The sequence below is a fragment of the Syngnathus typhle genome, linkage group LG5, assembly GCF_033458585.1.
Source record: "Syngnathus typhle isolate RoL2023-S1 ecotype Sweden linkage group LG5, RoL_Styp_1.0, whole genome shotgun sequence".
NCBI lineage: Eukaryota > Metazoa > Chordata > Actinopteri > Syngnathiformes > Syngnathidae > Syngnathus > Syngnathus typhle.
In genome coordinates, this window is record NC_083742.1 from 9,184,584 (window position 1) to 9,204,324 (window position 19,741).

Genomic DNA, 19,741 nt, shown 5'->3' on the forward strand with positions numbered 1-19,741 from the left:
TTTCCTCATGAGCAAGTGATTTTTTTTCTTGGGAAAAATGTGGTTGTCTGTGCTCCGCCATGTGTCACGACTGTCAGCGCATGACAAGTGCACCGCCTTTAAAGGGAATAAGAGGAGCCATATCGTTTGGACATGATTGAAGTCGACTGTGTTCACTCCCACAAAGCTCCCCCTTTGAGATTTGTTGGCTCGTACTCATCTGCTAAAATATAGGCACCTGACTCTGTGCAGATTTACATGGCTACATGGTTATGTTGGTCACCAAAGTAGATTCCGCCATCTTTATTATTTAGAGTGTTTTCACTCATTGAATTATTTTTACACTTGTATGACCATTAAGATGGTTGAACTATTATTTTAAATTGCTTTATAGTTTATAAAGGTTTATGATGATGACAGTTTTTAAACAATTCTTTTTCATTTTATGTCCATTATTTCTTTCTGTGAAATCTCTGGTTGACCAGCAGCTTGTGTATGGTTACGGTTATGGTTGACCTCTGGTTCCACAGTACTTCCAACAAAACACACACACACAAAAATCCACAATAACAAGCCGTTAGTGTCCAACAAAATTGGAAAGTTTGCTGAGAAAAATGAAGATAATGACGGTATCCGAGCAAAGCACCTTGAAGGGACAATTGGAGACAGATGAATAGTTCAATGCGACGTGACATGTTTAGCTATAAAAAAAAACAACAACACAAGGCCACCCTGCCAACTAGAAATCCCAGAGAGGAGTGGCAGGGAATTAAAACCATGAACAATGTCCGCCTCAAGGACAGAAGAAAACCCTCCCTCTGGGACTCAGCTGACTGAAGCTGCCGAGTGGCTTACAATAGGGCTGATACTGCCTCTTTTGTCGAACTTTGACATCATAGAATCAGAGGTCAAAGCAATTTAGCACAGAGGTGGAACTAATCTTGACGAACAACTTCTAGTTGAAATTTCAGCCGAAACATTACACCTAGCAGTTTGACACTTACCGTATTTTTCGCACTATAAGGCGCACTTGAAAACCTCCAATTTTCTCAAAAACCGACAGTGCGCTTTATAATCCGGTGCGCCTTATATATGGACCAATATGGATTCGTGGATGAGAACTAATTTATTAAAGTAAGCTTCACGTGTTTATTTTGTGTAATATTAACGTTTGAGCAATGTTGAGTTATTGATATATTGTTTTCACTATTTCGAGTGTTACTATATTGTGATTGCATTAACGTTTGAGCAACGTTGAGTTATTTATTCTATGCGCTTTATAATCCGGTGCACTTTATAAATGAATAAAGTTTTAAAATGGGCCATTCATTGAAGGTGGACCTTATAGTGTGGAAAATACGGTAAATAAATCAAAGTAGATACAATTGACTGTTATGAATGAAAAATACTTTGACGTGAATAATTAAAAAGTAAAGAAGATACATTTTCACTTATGATGTGAGTAAGAAGTGTACCTTAATAAGTTTCAATGAATTTAAAGCAAGCGATAGGGGTATTATTTTTTAAGGGTCTCCCTATTGCAGAATTACTACAGTGGATTCTAGAACGAATACTCCTCTCCGATGAGCGGGTTTACTGTATTATACGTATGCCTGACTCAGAGGCACTACAATCAAAATAGTTCTAAGACGGCGTAATGGGTTTACCACAGGTTGGCAGAAGCTCATGTCTTTTGACCAGCTTGAAAGCATGCGCGATACAATGGAACTAAATCATCTTGTGCCCATATGCAGGATTTCAGAGCTAAATCTTTGCCAAGTTTCTCAATCTGCAGCCAGTGCATTGAGCTTATTAACATTTCAATCTGCTACAGGCGGTCTCTGCCGCCTCACACAATGAACGTGCCCTTTTAATAATGTAACCGGTTTTAACAAGATTGTAAAGTGTTCATCTGACTTTCATAAGCCTGTTAGCAAAGTGACAAAATCATATGGTGTTATGAGAAACACTATGACTGTTTTTTAGTTTTGCAGTTTACAATGTATTCTGGTTTGTCCAAATTTGGAGCAGCATGCAGGTGGAGTAAAGGCTGAGCTTGTTACTGTTTCGTCCCCGCAGCACTGATATTTCGCTGTAGGTTGATCATGATGTGGGGGATTTAGATTGGTTTTCTGGTAACTGATAGTGCTTTGCTGAACACTCCCCTTCTCCACTGCTTCATCTATAATGTACGTGACTCTGCACAGAGCCAGACCCTGAAAATCCAGCTTGTTCTTGGCCCGTGATATAATCCCTTTATGTCGGGTGAGCTGTCATTATTTTTACACTCTGATACAGATTATGCGACACTTAAATTAGTCCAACTAACAGAGGGTCAAGGCAACCTGGATTTTGACGGTGTTGACTGGTGACTGATTTGTATGTGTGCGTGTGTGTGTAGATAGGTAGCTCTGGATTAATGTGACCTTCATGGGGAAGAGGAAAATATTGGAGCTGGTAGACATTGATTTTTGGACTGGGCGTTGGTATTTATGGACACAGTCGGTGCATAAATATAAAAACTGATACGCTCTGTCCTGGAGCTAGACTAATCGGACTCTGCGTATATATAAATTCTGTGTCTGTGCGCTTATCCCCTGATGGAGATGATGTGACAGATTTATTGAAATGTTACTTGATGGGGGGGGGAGAGAATTATTCAGTGTGTGTGTTTTGTGATGTAATCAAAGTCAATTATGATGCCTGTCAGTAGTAGTCTAGCGCTAAGATCATTTTACAGAGGTGATTACAAAATGTACATTACGTGGAAACTCAAATGAAACACATTTGTACAATTGAATTTGGGAAATATTTTAGGGGAAAACGGGCCACAAAATACGTGACATCATGGCATATGTCACAAGAGTTCATTCAGTGAGCATTAAAGCATTATCTTATCTCTGTGTTTAATTTTTTTTCTTGTATGATTGTTAAAACTGTTAATATACTTCTTAATGTGTGTGTGTGGTTAATAAAGGTTTTATTATGGTGACCGTTTCTTTAAGTAGGTATTTAAATAAATAGACTGACTATAGTCCTAAAATGCTCCATCCACTACCACCACAAAAAAAAAAAAAAAAAAACATTCATGGACAGGAGTACAACAATTCATCTACTGAGGCCTAATGATACCCTTCAATTCGATCAATAAAGCTCCAGATCGTCTTAATTCTAATTATAGTTAACAGGAACAGCACACGTTTTAGGGCAACAAAACAAGGTGGAGGATAGTCGTTTCAACGCTTGCCAGTTTTTCCCTCACTTGAACCACAGCATTTTCCATGAAAGCTTAAAACAGAACATTTTTTGTTTCATTCCATACATTTCACAAAATAATTTGACCAAGTCACCAGCTTTGTTTTCAAAGCTATGTCCTGTAAATCAGAAAGTGTTTGTGCTCAGTGGAGTAACCTTAATTAGATTGCTGCCTGGCTGGAATTAAAGGCCAATGCTGGCTGACAGCGATTCTCATGAAGTCAGAGGAGCTGACTGATAAGCTGACCGCTCATATGTGGCGCACATATGGGATGCAATTGCTCCAAAGGTTGCTTTCTCTTCACGTTTTGTTCAGTGTTTTTTTTTCTTCTTCTTCTTGAGAGCTCATTGTTACCTTTTCATTTTACTCTCTTGTGACTTGCTACTTATGTGATGTGAGACGTGGGATGATTCTCACTTCTGAGGTTTCGATGGAGTTCACCAGGGAAAGCTTTTCTTTCTGGGTCATTTACTTAGATCGCATCTCTCCGCTTCACTATTTTTAAATAAGCTCAGCTATTTTAAGCTTGTGAAATTAGTGCCACCTCAGAATCCCCTCTATATCAAAGTCATGAATGTGCCAATGCTAGCAAAATCACTCGGCAACAACAGCATACCACCTTTGTTTCTTTTCCTTAGCGTATTTTACTGTGGGGAAAAAGAAGTTTGTTTTATTTTCAGAGATGATAAATCCATCATGGCTGTTGGATCTGGGTTCTTCTGACTATTGGCTGTCCTGCAATACAGAAATACATTTAAAATCAATGTCGAAGGTTCATGTATTAAAATTAAGTTAATTGGTGTAGATGCCCGAATCAATAAAATCAAAGCACATTTTCACTATAATTATATTTCCCTTTGTTTTGTAGATACAAAATGTACTTTTAGTTTTCATTGTTTTCAGATTGTTAAAACAAACTTGGAACAAAAGAAAAACATTTTACATTTTCTTGCTACTATTGCAAACAATGTCCTGTTTTTTGGGATGTTACACCGACCGGCCTTGGGTTCATATTCATTTACTTTCCATGCTGCATATCAGCTGCAGTCTTTAATGGTGTTTTATTGGGAGAGTAGCGCTTTGTGTGCAGTAATTTAATCATGAGGCGGGTTGCGTCATGGACTTGAGCCGGTCTTGGGTATTGAGTTGCACACAGTTAGTGTGGTCTATGACACTCGTCTATATGTTGCCACATTGGTGCCCGCCAGGACAAACCTCTCAAAACCTGCCTGTTGTAGTTGTGTGGATATGAGGGAACTTGTCTTTCAGTCTTGCACCGTCTCTGTGTGGGAGAAGGTAAAAACAAAATAGCCTTTGGAATATTATGATAACGCTTGGGTTAGTCAATTATTTTATTGAACCATGTAATGATTCCTGCTTATCTAAACAGCAAACGTTTTGTAAGCTATATTTTGTTTCCTCTTTAGTTTATGTGTAATACTTTCTTGAAACAGGCATCATTCAATTGAATTTAACATTTCTGGTGTTAGAGTTGGAAGTAGAACACTGCCAGAAAAACAAAACAACAATCAGTTCAGAGGAGCTCCAAAAACATTGAGCATTCAAATGATGCATGGATAGTGTATTGGTGATAATAAAGCAGTTTAGAAATGTACAATAACAGGAACAGGCTGGTGTGTGTGACGTGCGTGACGAGTGTCATGGCGGGAAGTGGCTGGCTTATGCTGAGTGAAAACTGCACAGTATAAGGAGCAGGGATGTCAATCTGCGGTGGCTAATATGTCAGTATCCTAACGTTCATCAACCTGGGGGCATTCGTGACATTAAAATCTGTGTTTCTGTGTTGTGTTTACACCTGCAAGAATGCACAATTTTCTGCCTTTAAATTGGCAGATTTTCCTCAACGACCATTCTGTATCCATGGAAGTCCAACTATGCAATAGCTGATTAGCTAATGAGCACAAATTGCGGCATAAAGCGGGGTTACCCACCTAGCTGCATCCAATCGAGGGTGGGCATGGCCCCCCAGTACGCTTATCACGCAAGGCAGTTAAAATGATGGAAATATTTATTTACCAATGAAGTTAAGTTGACACATTTTGCTGTGAATATTCTGCAATGATTTATGTGTAATTAATTATTAAGTTAAGTTGTATTGTCACTAGTGTCTTTGTTATTTGCATTTAATTTATTTTCCCAACTTGTGGTCGTTTGGTATGGTTTAATGTATTAAGTTGCTAACATTGCAGAAAGATGAGCAGATTATTATTCAAATATAACACATTGGTCCTACACAGTCTTTCCTGATGTCACATTCATATGTTATGCTTGGAGCAGTTGTGCTGACTGTTACATAACACTTGACTGCATATATTTAAACCAGTGATGTGTCCTTGTGTTGCTTTTTTCTCATCTGTGTTGGAATTGAAGCATAATGATAGTTTTAAAGGTAGGGTGTATAATATTTTTGTGCTTCATGGCTACCATAAGCCCGCCACTTAAAGAATGACTCTACCTTTTTTCTCTGTGTGCACTGATGATGACTCACACTCCAGCACACCCTGCAGAAAACTCCTTTTGCACAGAGGAGGGAGAGGGAGGAAGAGTGAGGGGAAGAGATGAATTATTTTTTGTTGCTCCCAAAGTCATATCTGTTTATGTCACCTACTACACCTACTACTGAGCCTTTGTGCTTGGTTATAAAAGTACTCATCAATATTTCCAAAATTACAAATCTATATTGAGATCCATTTTTTGTTTTTCTGCATTGCTAAGTCCTCAAGTGTATTTTTTTTGCATTCAATTTTCCTTTGCAGTAAGGTGGCTCTATGGTGTGTGAGCTTTCACAATTTGAGGTCATTCATTCATCCATTCATCCATTCATCCATCCATTCATTCATTCATTCATTCATTCGTTCGTTCGTTCGTTCGTTCGTTCGTTCATTCATTCATTCACTCATTCGTTCATTCATTCATTCATTCATTTGTTCGTCCGTCCGTTCGTTCGTTCGTTCATTCGTTTAGCTGGAATGCATCTGATTAATACATGTTTAATCAAGATCACACCCTTCAATAATTTGGTGCCATTTATAGGATTTCTTGATTCTGTCTCTGCAGGCTGCTCTCCATTCAGCGACCTAACATTGTGTGACATTTTCAGTGAAGCCGAAGTCCGGCCTGCACATGCCGCTGCAGTGCCGTAGGTTGGCTGCCGTCAGGCTTTTGCATCTCTGGAAATAGAAAAAGAGCAAAGAGCCTGAGCGTAATTAATGGCCATGTAGTATGTGTAGCAGCAAATACAACAGGCTTGTCTGCCGCCATCTCCCATCACACGACCCCACAGGCCAAGAATTACATAACGGATCTGCAAAATTGTTCATCTAGATTTTTAATTGCTTTAATTTATTATATGTGTGTGTGTGTGGGGGGGGGGGGGGGGGGGGTTGCAGCTGCGAGGACTTTGAAGCGAGGTACACACACATGCCAGGTGTGTAATTTCGATTTCGAATGGTGGATCTTTGTATTATCGCTGGGCTCTCGAGCAAGAGATGCTTGATCTTGCTGCCTCGTGCCAGTCTGGATTTGACTGGCATTCTGTTTTTTTCCCCCTCTTGTTTTAAGAAGCAGCTATTTTTAGCACAGTGTCAAAACATGGCTGCGTCATCCCGCGTATGCATGTGCGCATAGAAATAAATTTGCTTCCCCGCAAGGTCTGAGTGCTCCCTTCAGCTACATGTGCTTAAGCCCCGTTTGCATTACTTCTTACTGAATGCATGCAGCGCCATTACGCAACGCTGTGCATCAGCTACAGGGCCACCGGGCCAGAATGGCAGCCAGTTACCAATCACTCTCCCGCTCGTCTCCCCTCCCTCCTTTTTCATCTTATTCTGTTTTGCCCTGATCCCCTCCCTTTTCATATCTTTTTAAAGCGTGGTGCTGTGATTTGTACGCATACCAAATTGCTTCAGACATGTTTTAAGCAGTCAGTAAATGCATGCATGTGTTGCTGTTGGCGTGCTCTCTGTGTGCTGGAGTGTGAAGGCAGGTCAGCGGAGGCCAGCGCAAGAAAAGAGGATGATCTGCCCTTAGTTGTCAGCAGCGCTCCACTGTGAATAAAAGATTGTATTAGATGCTCTTGTATTTTCGGCAGGTTCCAAAGAGTTTTAAAGGTGATGCAAATTAATAATATTGGCTGATAAGTGTGACAATTAGTTTCACGTGAATTTCTATTTTGTATAGAAAAATCTTTATTTAGCCACTAATTATTATTTATTTGTTATTTAATAATTTGACATTTGGTACACGAGCTAACAGTCCATTAGCTTGGCATATCTTGTCGATAGTGAATACATGAAGGAGCTTGCTTTCTTGGTTTTATCTGTAATAGGATATACGTAGTAAGATAGTAAGGGATTTGTTCACAGTATTTTTGTATGACCTCCAACTGTGTTCAATGAGAAGCATTCATCATCTGACATGGTTACCTTGCATATCTATCAGCTTATACTACAATGTGACCAAAATGTGCAGTGTGAATTGATGATCAAACCTTCGCAGCAGGTATTGCGCAATTCTATTTTTTGTTAGGCAACCTTTTTCCTTGGGTACTGCAGGGAAATATTCGCCAAAGTATCCCCGTTGAGAAAAAAATGTTACGTTTTTCAAATGGAGCTAGTTTTAATTCGTTTTCAGCGTATGTTGTTGGATTTTTTAAATTTTTTATTGTGTGCACGTTTAAAAAAGGCCACTGTATGCTAGATTTTGTGTACAGAAACTCATAACGCATTCAACAATTTAAAAAATTAAGCAGTGAACAGCCATCCACAAATGAAATGTATGTACTCTATAACGGTTTGCAAAATTGGTACTGTATAATATTTAAGTATACAGTATTTGTGCAGTTGATCACATTCATTTCTGCAGAAGACGAAATAAGAAATCGATCAAAAAATTGAAAAAAGTTATATCACATGCAAACACTTGCACTGTGCATCATTTGACTGGAATCAAGCTGGCTATTTATTCAGTTTTTCATTATGATGGCAAAGTACGAGATTGCGAGATAAGTCACTGCCCAAAAATTACTTCGATATTATTTTATGACCTTGACCGTATTTGGACTAGAAGGTAATCTCTTAATCGGAGAACAATGACCTTCCACATGAAATTGCAAAATGATACTTCACACTTTTTTTTGTGTGTAATCCGTTCCAAAACATGTCTGTCTCGGAACTTTCTAGGTCATAAATGATTTTTTTCTCGCCCAAAGTCGGCTAACATCGATGACCCTAACGAGGATAAGCGCTATAGAAAATGGTTGGTTGATAACAATATATATGTCAGGACACGTCACACTAAACCAGTGGTTCTTAACCTTGTTGGAGGTACCGAACCCCACCAGTTTCATATGCGCATTCACCTCTTTAGTGATTTCTTTTTTTTTTTTTTTCCAAGACAGACGTTTTTTACTGGTGCACAAAATGAGGCGTGCATAAACATCACCTTGTTCAAAGAATAACACCAACACAATGCATGAATTCACAACAAATGACATACCAGCAAATCAGTGTGACTTCTGCTTTTGCCTTTGCGAGACCAGTTCAGATATGCGGATATATAAATCAGGTGCGTGCGGACCTCTGCAGTGGAGGCTCTGCCGAACCCCTGAAACAGACTCACCGAACCCCCAGGGTTCGACCGAACCCAGGTTAAGAGCCACTGCACTAAACCATCATAGTGTCTCTGATGCAATAATATAGATCGTAAATTTATGTTTGGTTGTGTGTATTTTATTCTTATCTATTGTACGTATTTGGTGCTTTATTGCCTTATTGAGCAAGATGCTGAGATGCTCAGGATACTTGTGTGCAGCATCCTCACTATAACATCCTTCCCTGAGTGCATGTAAAAAAATGAAACACACCATTTGATCTTCATCTCAAGTATGGGGATAAAGGATTCCTTCTTAATTGAAAGACTCTAAACCTCTGGTGATTTTCCCCTCCTCACTTGTCTCTCTCCTCCTCCTTTGAAGCCTCTCATGTTGCTGTTGCACCTTTGATAAGAGGACAGCTGCTGTTTACATTTTCCAATATGGGAGAATGCCACGCTGCTGTCACCCATGTGGAGGGTTGCCACTTGATCTAGGGCTCAGACTCCGAAATGTCTATTTGCACTGCAGAGGTGTTGGCAGGCAGGAGCATTTCTAGTCCCCCTTGAGCCTCAGTCAAGAAGAAACAAGGAGCCTCCCAACCCCCCCCCCCCCCCCCCCAAAAAAACAGCGAGCTAACAATTACCAAAGAGCCCTATGCCTTAGTGAGGGATTTCTGACGTTGGCATTGTAGTGCCAGATTTCTCATTCATATTGTTAAGGGTGTAGCCATCATTTCAGAATTTGGAGGGACAAATTGTCTAGGCGTAATCTTAGTATTGAAGCCATTCGTTGACCTGATCCCCGGATGAGAAAAAGCGAGGATATATTGACATTCATGAAGCAGCAGCTTTCTGCCTCACACTGTTTATATGATAATTCTGTATTCTATCACTCCAGACAAACAACCCACTTCCTGTAAACATGGATCCTCTTGCATGTGAAATCACAACTCCTGTCACACACTTTTGTACACCTCCAAAGCTCAATAAAAAAAAAGTGTAAATCATAAATACAGTGTTCTGTTCCTCCCTTTCCAACCACTACATTCAATTATACATAATAAATACACAAAAACAAATAGTACACTACAAAGACAATATATTCAACGTTCAAAATGATCAACTTCATTGTTTTTTTTCCTGCAAATTTTTACTCCTTTTGAATTTGATGCCTGTAACGTATTACAAAAAAAGCTGGGCATGTTTACCACTTCACCTCTCCTTTCAGCAACACTCGCTAAATGTTGGCAAACTAAGAACATAACAACCATTCTTGCTTGATGTACAACTCCACTTGCTCAACAATCAGGTGTTTGTGTCGTATTTCTTTTTTTTGCTTCATACTGCGTCACACATTTTCAGTGGGAGTCTGGATGCTGGTGGGCCAGTCTAAAACTCACACTCTTTCCCTATGAAGGAATGTAGATTGTTGCTTGGCATTGCCTTGCAGGGACTTCCCTGAATAAAAAAACGGCTTGTATGGCTGTATATGTTGTTGCAAAACCTACATCTACCTTCCACATGAATGAACAGATGTGCAAGTTACAAGGTTCTTCTATTAACCTATAAATCACTGCATGGCTTAGCGCCTTCATATCTCGTCGACCTAGTTGTTCCTTATGTTCCGTCTCGTAACCTTTGTTCGCAAAACGCTACCCACGCCATGGGCACTGATACACTCTCATACCATCACCGATGCTGCCGTTTGGATTTTGAGCTATTGATCTTTTTCTCATTGGCTCAGACGTGCATGATTTCCCAACAACATTTTGAAAGTTGGACTCGTCAGCACACAGCACTTTTCCACCTCATCCATCTCAGATGAGCTCAGGTCGAGGGAAGCTAGCGGTGTTTGTGGCTTTAGCTTTGCATTTTGGAGTTCTAAATTGCATTGGTAGCTATAACAACAAACTGCGTTAACTGACAAAGTGAGAATAATTTTCTGAAGTGTGCCCATGTGGCAATATCATGTATTGTTGATGCATTGCTGCCCGAGTGCTGTTTTACAGTAGGTGTTTCCGTTGGACACTGTTAATAAAGTTAATAAAGGTCCCTTTGGATTATGCCATCATTTAAATGAAGATTGAATGTTTTATATTTCACAGCCCTGGATATTAACAGTGGCTACTATATTTGTATACTTTAATGACAGTCAACCGTTATGCAATAGTTTTACCCTGCTGACGATCTTCTCTATTTTTATATATTTGTTTAGAATTTTTTTCCCCCCACAGTTAACACTGATTTTGACACTTTAAGTGTGACGTGTTATAGAGGCCTGTGAATTAGAAGCCGTTTCTGTCATCCTAGACGGAAAGTGCAAGGCTCTATTTTCTGTATCGATTGTGCCAAACTTCACGTGGGGCAAAAAATTGACTCTTTATCTCCCCCTGGGCACCACCTGCATCCCCTTATGCAATGTGGGTCTTCATGATCATTTTACATGGAAATAACCTGTTAGGGTAAAATCCAATGGTCTTTTCCATGCCCGTCATCCAGCCCTTGGCAAACATTCATAGTCAAGTTTAAGGGAGCAATGTCAAAGCCAGACACATGCACGGAAACGGTAAGAAATCCAAAGCCAAGGTGTGCTCGCTGTATTTTGGGTTTGCCATCTGGAGAGCACGCTAATGGGTCACCAGCCGTTGAAGTGTACTCAATGATTGGATCAGCGGAGAGCCGTCTTCTTCTGCATCCAGTTGCTCCTCCTTGCAGGATGGAGCAACATACTGTAGTTTTTTTGCTCTGGCACAGCATCAAAGTGAGAGACGAGCCACCATAGCCGATGACATCAACAGACGTTGCTCTTTGGATGTGGGAAGCTTTAAATTAGTAGTTTGTGTTTGCGAAGGTTCCCTCGTGACATTCTTAGCAGGGGATCTTTACACCGGAGAAAAAAAAAAGGAGCCATTTGTACCTGCAACGTCAGATCACTTGTCAACATTGATATCAAAGGTGCTAATCGATTCAGTTGTTGGGCTGATTTCTAAATGATTGTCATTATAATATTATCAAATGACAAACAATCAGTTCTGGCACACCTGTTTGGATCACCATGCCTTCCTTGAAATTATCCGTCTTAACATTCCATAGGTCAGTGATTGGGCATTGTGATAACATTGGATCAGAACAAATAGGACAGCGTGTGTGTGTGCGCGTGTTTGTGTGCGTAATAATCAGCTTATCTGGTTGCGGTTCAAGCTGGCTGCTTTGCTGTGAATTAATTTGATCATAGCATGTTTTGGAGACTGTCTTTCTGTGCTGGCCTCCGCCTGTGCATCACAGAGATGTGAGTGAGCTAGTCATCAGGAGAAAGAAGGAAAATGTGGCCGATCCTTTTTACTCTTTACTTCATTGCTGATTTTTTTTTTCTTCCAACAAAATAATTAATTTAAAAATTGAATTTTTTACCGCATCACATTTGAGAATAATGTGTCACGTTATTGTATGCCTGACATGTGGCTGGGCCAATTGCTCTTTGGTCTGACCTATGGAATGTCCTCATTATTCATTTATCATCTGCCACATTCCATTAACCTTTTGGTAATGACTGCAAAATATGATTGAATATTTTGGTGAGCATTTTATTGAAAGCTCTGTGTTATGTTTATATGGTGTTGAGGTTTGAATGTAGTTCATTACGTGTTTCCTATCAGCAGTGTTTTCAGCCTCTTCGAACATTTATAGAAAGATTAGTTTATAGGCTGAGTTTAAAATCCAAATTTCTGTGGAGTCCTATCAATTCTATGTAAGGTCAGGGTGATCTAGAGCAGTGATTTACAGCCAGGGTTTTGCAAGCACGTTTGGGTGCGGTACATGGAAACGTTTAGTATTTTATTTCCGAGATGATAAGCAAATATTCTCGTTTTATTAGCCCATCAATGAAATGGTATGTGTGCACTACAACTTGTAGTATTTGTAACTAAAGGTTAATTGTCAGTATGACTGCATGTTTTTTTTTTAGCAATTATGCTAATATTACTGATGATAATATTGCAAAGATAAAACGATAAAGAAATAAAGTATTGATCTTGTTCTTCATATATTTATTGTAAATAAGGTAGTGCAGCTTTACCAGTTTCCTGACAAAGGCGCTCAAGAAAATAATTTGTATAGCAGTGTGTGAATATGCAGAGTTTTTGGCAACAGGGACTTTTGGTCCCGAGATGAAACCTGACTTGAGAGGATTTTCTCTACTGTATGTATCTGAGCCATAATTCACAGAGCTCAGCAATCGTTTAGAATAATCGATTGTTGGAATAGCGCACCACTTTGTATTTGTTGCGTAGGGAGTCAATCCAAAAAGAAATAAATATGCTTCTAACTACCACAAACATGCTCAGTTCACTTTGTCAAATTGGTTTTACCCAGCCATCAGCCACAATTAAAGCTTGCTGAGGTGGAGTTTAGTGCTCTGTCAGGGGGGATGGAGATTACCCAGTGAACTTAATGGCCATCTGCAGAATCTTGGCCTGAGAGTCCAACTGGGGATGCGTAATCTTGTCTGTGTGTGGGCAGCAGTGCAGCAATGGGCTCTCAACATTTGCTTGGCTGTACAAGCAATCGTCAACAGTTCGCAGTGGACCTTCTGTCAGACCATTGGTTACAGCAGCAGAAAGAATAAATGAAATGATGAAATGCTAATATTTCCCCGTCATATCGTAGTACGCTCTCCTTCATGTCATCTCGTTAATCATTTCATCATGCCCATGTACTACACAAGCAAATATAACCAACCAGTGTACATAACCCTCCGATGTCTTTGTAGCAGTCTGCTGAGTCACTGTAGCTTCCTTTATGAAGCCAAAGTCTCATCTGACATCTTGGTGTTGATTCAATGAGATTATCAGATTTGCAGTCCTCTCTCTGGAGATCTCCCATACACACTCTGTTCTTTCAAATGAGTGCTTGCTCTGTTCCAACTTCATCTTCCCACGTTTGTATTATTTGTTCCCAGTTGCTCTCTTTCGCTACCTTCCTTTTCATTGTTCCCTATTGTCAAGGCCTTTCATAGCATTGGTAAAGTTCTGCTTCATCCTACATGATCGCTATCTGCGTTTCACACTGCTCGTGTTCTTTTGCCTCCTCTGCATATGCGCTGTGCCGTTGAAGTGTGATAGAGTCATAACACATCAGTAGGCTGGTTGTGCGTATGGTGGTGGCTCTGTGAGGTCACACCCTGCTGATAGGGGCAGTGGGTATATGGAAAGAAAAGGAGCAAAGGAGACAAAGAATATACAAGGATACTCATCTCCCTGCTGCTGCAGGATGTTTAATATGCCCTCGTCCTGTACTTGTACGGATTGCTGCATAGCTTGACAGTAAATCCTGCCTGCAACCCATTTTTCATTTCTCTGTTTACTGCATTTGCACCGTCACTTTTGTCCTGAATTTTTTCTTTTCTTTTTAAAGTTACATTACATTATTACATTACACTACATTATTGAGACTTAATTAGACATGGCATTTTTTCTGTCTTACGTATGTTTTTAATAGTCAAAGGTGTAGCTATAAAAATGTAAAATATGTATCAAAGTTGTCATTTCAATTTGATTCAGACTGCACATTCATACTTAACATAAAAATACACGAGTCACAAATGTAGATTTTCACTCAAGCCAACTGATTAAGTTTTGAGTGCTTGTGTCTTTCTGTACATCTCTGAATCGCTCAGTCCTCAATATGTGCAACACACACACGCATACACACACACGCACGCAGGCACGCACGCACACACGCACACATTGACAGTGAAGCATTAGTAGAGTGTTAGCATCTATTGCTGCACACCCAGTCCTAAGCTGCAGGGGTTATGTAACGTACTCTGCCATTTCAAATGATCTCAAACCACAAGTGAGTGTTGACTGTTGTGTACTTGACTGCTGTGTCTGGCCTAGCGCTGTATCCTGTATAGTCAGCAGTTAGGCGTGACTAAAGACTGAGTGGAGCTGGCGTGGGGTATTAGTGAGTAACAAGGGGGAATTCTCCATCGAAGACCCTGTTGACAGAGCGCCAACTCGGCATTCGTGGCCCCTCTGCTATCCTCCGTAATGGTCTCACGCTTCGAAACATCTCGGCAGAATTGTAATATGCAAACGCCGTGTCTGCCAGGATTCGCCCTCAGTCTCATAATTATAGTGGAAGTTACAATTTTAAAACCCACCCCGGAATAAGCCGATCAGTATCTGTGGTTGAGAGCTTCATTACAGTGTATCTGTTGTTATCACAAAATTACCCCCAGTGGAAATAAATGGCATTCAAAATACACCCTCAAAAAATCAGCCGGGGCAGGATTACCCCACCCCCCTCCCTTTTTAATACACTATGCATATTGAACACAACAGAAGATGAAAGAGACAGGCAAAGTGTGTGTAATGAGGTTGCCCCTGCTTGCCTGTGATTATGTACCGAGCTTTCTCACCTACTGAAGATCAGAAGAAGTTAATGTTGAGATGGGGAAGCCCTCCTGACTTCATTAGTTATTGGTAGAAATAGTATATATCCAAACGTCATTTTGAGAAAATGTTGCTAGGCATTCAATTCTGAGTAGCGATTCAAAGGCAACAGAGGCTTTTTTCTCATTGTCCTCTGCAAACATTTGGCATCGGTTGCCTTTCACGCAACTCTGAAACAAATTTACGCCGCGTGAAAAAAAACACTCAAAACAAAACGACATTTCAACTTCACATTTAACTCGCAGTGGTAGCCACGCTAAACGTCATACATAGAGTGGCTTGCAAAAGTTTCCCCCTCCTTGGACTTTTTGACCTTTTGCCATATTTCAGGCTTTACAAAAAAAAAAAATACAAACATGTAATTATCTTTTGTGAAGAATCAACATCAAGTGGGACACGGTCACAAAGTGCAACAAAATGTTTGAGTTGAAAAAAAAATTGCCTCTCAGTACTGTACACTCTCAGTGTCTACCTTATTTGCATTAGCGCCAGCTTGATCTAGTTTAAGAAGATGGTCTTCCTCATCCATCTTCATCTGCCGTGCAGCAAACGCCTCCTCACTTACGCAGGAGCTCATTACTCACAATGGCAGCCATTTGAATCTTTCATCAGAGGGAATTTTAATTGCGCTCTTGGAAATGTGTTCGGAACAATCGTGTCTCCAAAAGCCTGAGTACTGTGTGTTTGTGGACGCAATTATGAATACGAGATTCAATGCGCACATTGGTATTGATGATGATGCCGTCTGGTTGTGGAGACTGTTCACATTGGAAACCAGGCCACATGGGAGACGACAAGCTGTCGATCTGGGGAGACACTAAGTAATTCTCCGTCTTTTAGTTTCGATATAATGGCGCCTTGTAGTGTACACATGGGTACTTTTTGATTAGATTGTGTTGTTTAGCTGTTTATAATCCCATCTGTCAGCAAAATAATTGTATTTTGCATTTAAGTTCAAGTTAGATATAATTCAGTTTTTCATTCTCCTCTTCGCAAGCTTTAATCCTTAAAAGTCCCTCAAAATGAGCTGTGGTTGCCCTTTATTGCCATCTAAATAGAAAAAAAAAACAAGAAAAAAAGCAGAGTCGATGTGTGTAGGGCTGTGCTTACGTGTACAGAGTTAGGATTAATGATGAAAACTATCCATTCTTTTTGTTGCGTAAAGGGAAATTACTATGAATTATAGAACATTAAAGGGTTGAACTTCATGCATCCTCCTCGCCCTGTTCTCTGACCTTGTGCTCCCTGTTTTATTGAATGTAGCTGGCACAGAGGAGGAACAAACAGATGCAGGACCTTTCATTGAAGTGTATTTGATTCTGCAAGTGCCCACGTGTGTGTGTGTGTGTGTCTGTGTGTGTGTCTGTGTGTGTGTGTGTTGCTGTGGCCCCCGTACAGCAGGAGTGAGCACATATTTGATGAAAACATCACATTTTCTTGCAGCCCACTCCTGAGAAAAGCATATGGTGCTGACACATCCAAGCAAGTCATCCTCCATATGAAAGTGAGGCAGATTTATGTTGTGGAAAGAGGTGAAAGACGTTTCACTTAAGATCACGCCATCACGTGATGAAATGAATTCAACAGGAGATATTAGGTGTGGTCTCGCTTTCTGAGTTCATATCTGGTAATGGGATGCAGTATACATCAGGCCGAGGTGGAAAGAAAGAAACAAAAAGAAAACGTGCAGAGTTTTCATTTTATATTCTATTATTTATTTGTTAGTATTTCCCATTCTCTCTGGAAGCTTCTGTTATAGACCCAAGCCCTCTGATGTTTTCATCTCTTTACTTCTAGGAGACCGAGATCAGCGCCAAGAGAAAGGAGTGTGAAGCGCTTGAGGCAGAGGTGAAGAAAAAAAATCAAACATGCCAGACTTTGGTAAGTGAAGAAAGCACCCCAGCCTCAAAGTAAAAGGATGCAGGCGGAAAATGATTCCGTTTCACTGTCTTCTAATGGGAGCTTGATTCTTAGGTGGTGATGACAGAATGTGACAAACGGTAGCAATTAAACCAGAGTATGTGATGCTACGACGCAGATGAGCTGTATGTGTAAGTGCTGTGGTTTTCCTGTTGTCCTTTGTGTTTAGTAAATACAACGCAATACTTTATAGCATAACAATAGTGTATGCTGTCATTTTTTAAATGATATGTCTTAAAGGACATGGTGTCAGCAAAAAATGTTCTTCAGACTCAGTGGCGCCTGGTGACGTTTTCTCCGGTTGGATGCTACTTATAGATATATATGGCAAAAAAATAATTTGGCAGATTTTGTGATGAGTTTCATTGTGACAAGTAGGAAACACTATATTTCTAATAATACGTATATTTGTTAGAATTGTTTTATTGGACTGGATACCACCAGTTGAATCTAGTCACCTTCCCATTTTGATTTTACACAGCTTAGTTAGTTGGATGTTTTTTATTCAGAGGATTGTGACTGTGAATAATGTTTTCTTTCCACCACAACATAATAAACAACTTAATGTGATCTTCGGGCTTTCGCCTCTGCAGTTACGTCAATCCCATGTGGCAGATAGATAGAAGAAAATTTCTGTTATTATTATTTTATATTACACAGTGGATAAAGTGGACATTTTATGTTCCAGTTTAAGAGAGAAGGTGACTAACTGCTGCTTTAATGCTTCAAAAGTGGATCTTAAAATTTGGTCCCAACAGTCTCATGGTTCCTGGTTGAATTCACTGCTGTTGTTTACGTTGATACAGTATAAGTCGAAAGTTAATTCTGTTTAAGATGAAGAAGCAGGAGAAGCATAGAGCTGGGGGATATTTAGCACTGATTTAAATAACACTTTATGAATTCATCCTTTCTTATTGTCAAGGCTCTCTTCTTTTGACGAGCTCTCTTTGTATGTGGTTCTCTATCACTCCATTAGCAGTATTTTCCTTACAGCGCTTCTCTCACATTCTCAGCCCACAAGCTGCACTTCCCCTCCTGCCCATTGTCAGCCCACCGAGGCCACACGGAGCGCGCTCCCCAAAGGACAAACTGTCCCCAAATGGCATGCAGGTTGTTTGCCAGTACAGCACTTACGTATCTTCTCCTACACTGAGCTTTTGAGTAGCGCCGCACAAACGCACAGCAGAGCACTGAAGATGAGTGAAAACGCTTCGACTTGACAGTAAAGTCACATCCTGTTTTGTGCAAACTTCAGTTTGCCCTGACTTATTTTTCTTTTGTCACCCTCTCTAAACGCTTTCTTCGAGTGGTGCAGACATCCTCAATCAATCACAACAATTTGCTTCGAAAACAATGGGAATGAATGCCATAAATACAGCAACAGTTCAGCTCAACAGCAAAAATTGCTTTTTTTTTTTCACTCAGCTTGCTCCGATATATTAACGGACACGTGTTTTTTTAATTACATTACAACTCATAGACAGCAATACTGTAATCTGGCAACTATATAACATCACATTTGAGGAGTAATATGTCCAGCATTATCAGAAGGCAGGGTGTGCAAATGGTGCTAAATGCCAAACAGTTATGTGTACCAGAACCAGCTTCAATAATTTGCTCTCGAGCTGTAGCTAATAATGATTTTAAAAATCAATTAAACTGTCGATTGCTTTGTAAATTAATCAAAATATTTTAAGAAACACTTTTTAATTTCCGTCCCTTTATTAAAAAAAACTGGACCTTCCTGTATATTAACTGCAAAAATGCACAAGCATAAATTACGATTGATTGGTTTCGTCTGTAATGTGTCAGAAAAATGTCAAAAATATTCATCATCGTCGTCATCGTCAGATCATCCTTTTCCAGTCAAATCAAATGTTTTATTCAATCAGTCTGCTGACGAGGACTACAGAAATCGGATAATATTTATTGATGTGGACAATTAAAAAAAGTAGCTTCATGATGAATCAGTTATTATAAGTAATCTGATTAATTTGATTAATTAATTCATTACTTCAGTCACACCTCTGCTTTACTCCATTTGTAGGTCTTTGAGAATACTTGTTTTTTTTTAAGGTCTGCTACAGATCTTGAAATGAGGACGTTCTGCTTGTGAGAGTTTAGGCAATATTTTGCAACATTTCCTTCAAAACGAGATGAAAAGAACTTTGGGGAAAAGGGACAAATACGTTGATGGAATGTGTGAGTGCTGTTGAAAAACGTAGATCTCAGAAGTGTGAAGTATTGAATGAAATTTTTAGAGGACTTACGTCATGTCTGTTCTAACAAGTTGATGTTCACGTCACTCGACAGTCAACGCAGGCGTTACCATCTGGTACCTTCACCCTCGTGGTACAGTTCTAGTCCATCAGCCGAGCACGTCTCAGCTCTTACCATAGCAACGTTGCAAGTGACACTTGAATATGTACTGCGCTAATCAAATATCAATAGAGGCAAACAGCAGAAAGTCAACAAGTCGAGGGAGTGCAGCGCTCCTCTGTACTGTCACGTTGCGCTC

General features: G+C 39.9%; 1 protein-coding gene across 1 annotated transcript in view; it reads left to right on the forward strand.

Moving 5' to 3' along the window:
* Positions 1–19,741, forward strand: part of rimbp2b (RIMS binding protein 2b) — a 61,868-nt gene that overhangs the window by 10,394 nt on the left and 31,733 nt on the right. Inside the window, 1 exon segment of the mRNA XM_061279804.1 lies at positions 17,101–17,184. The gene's annotated coding sequence lies outside the window, so the exon portion shown is untranslated.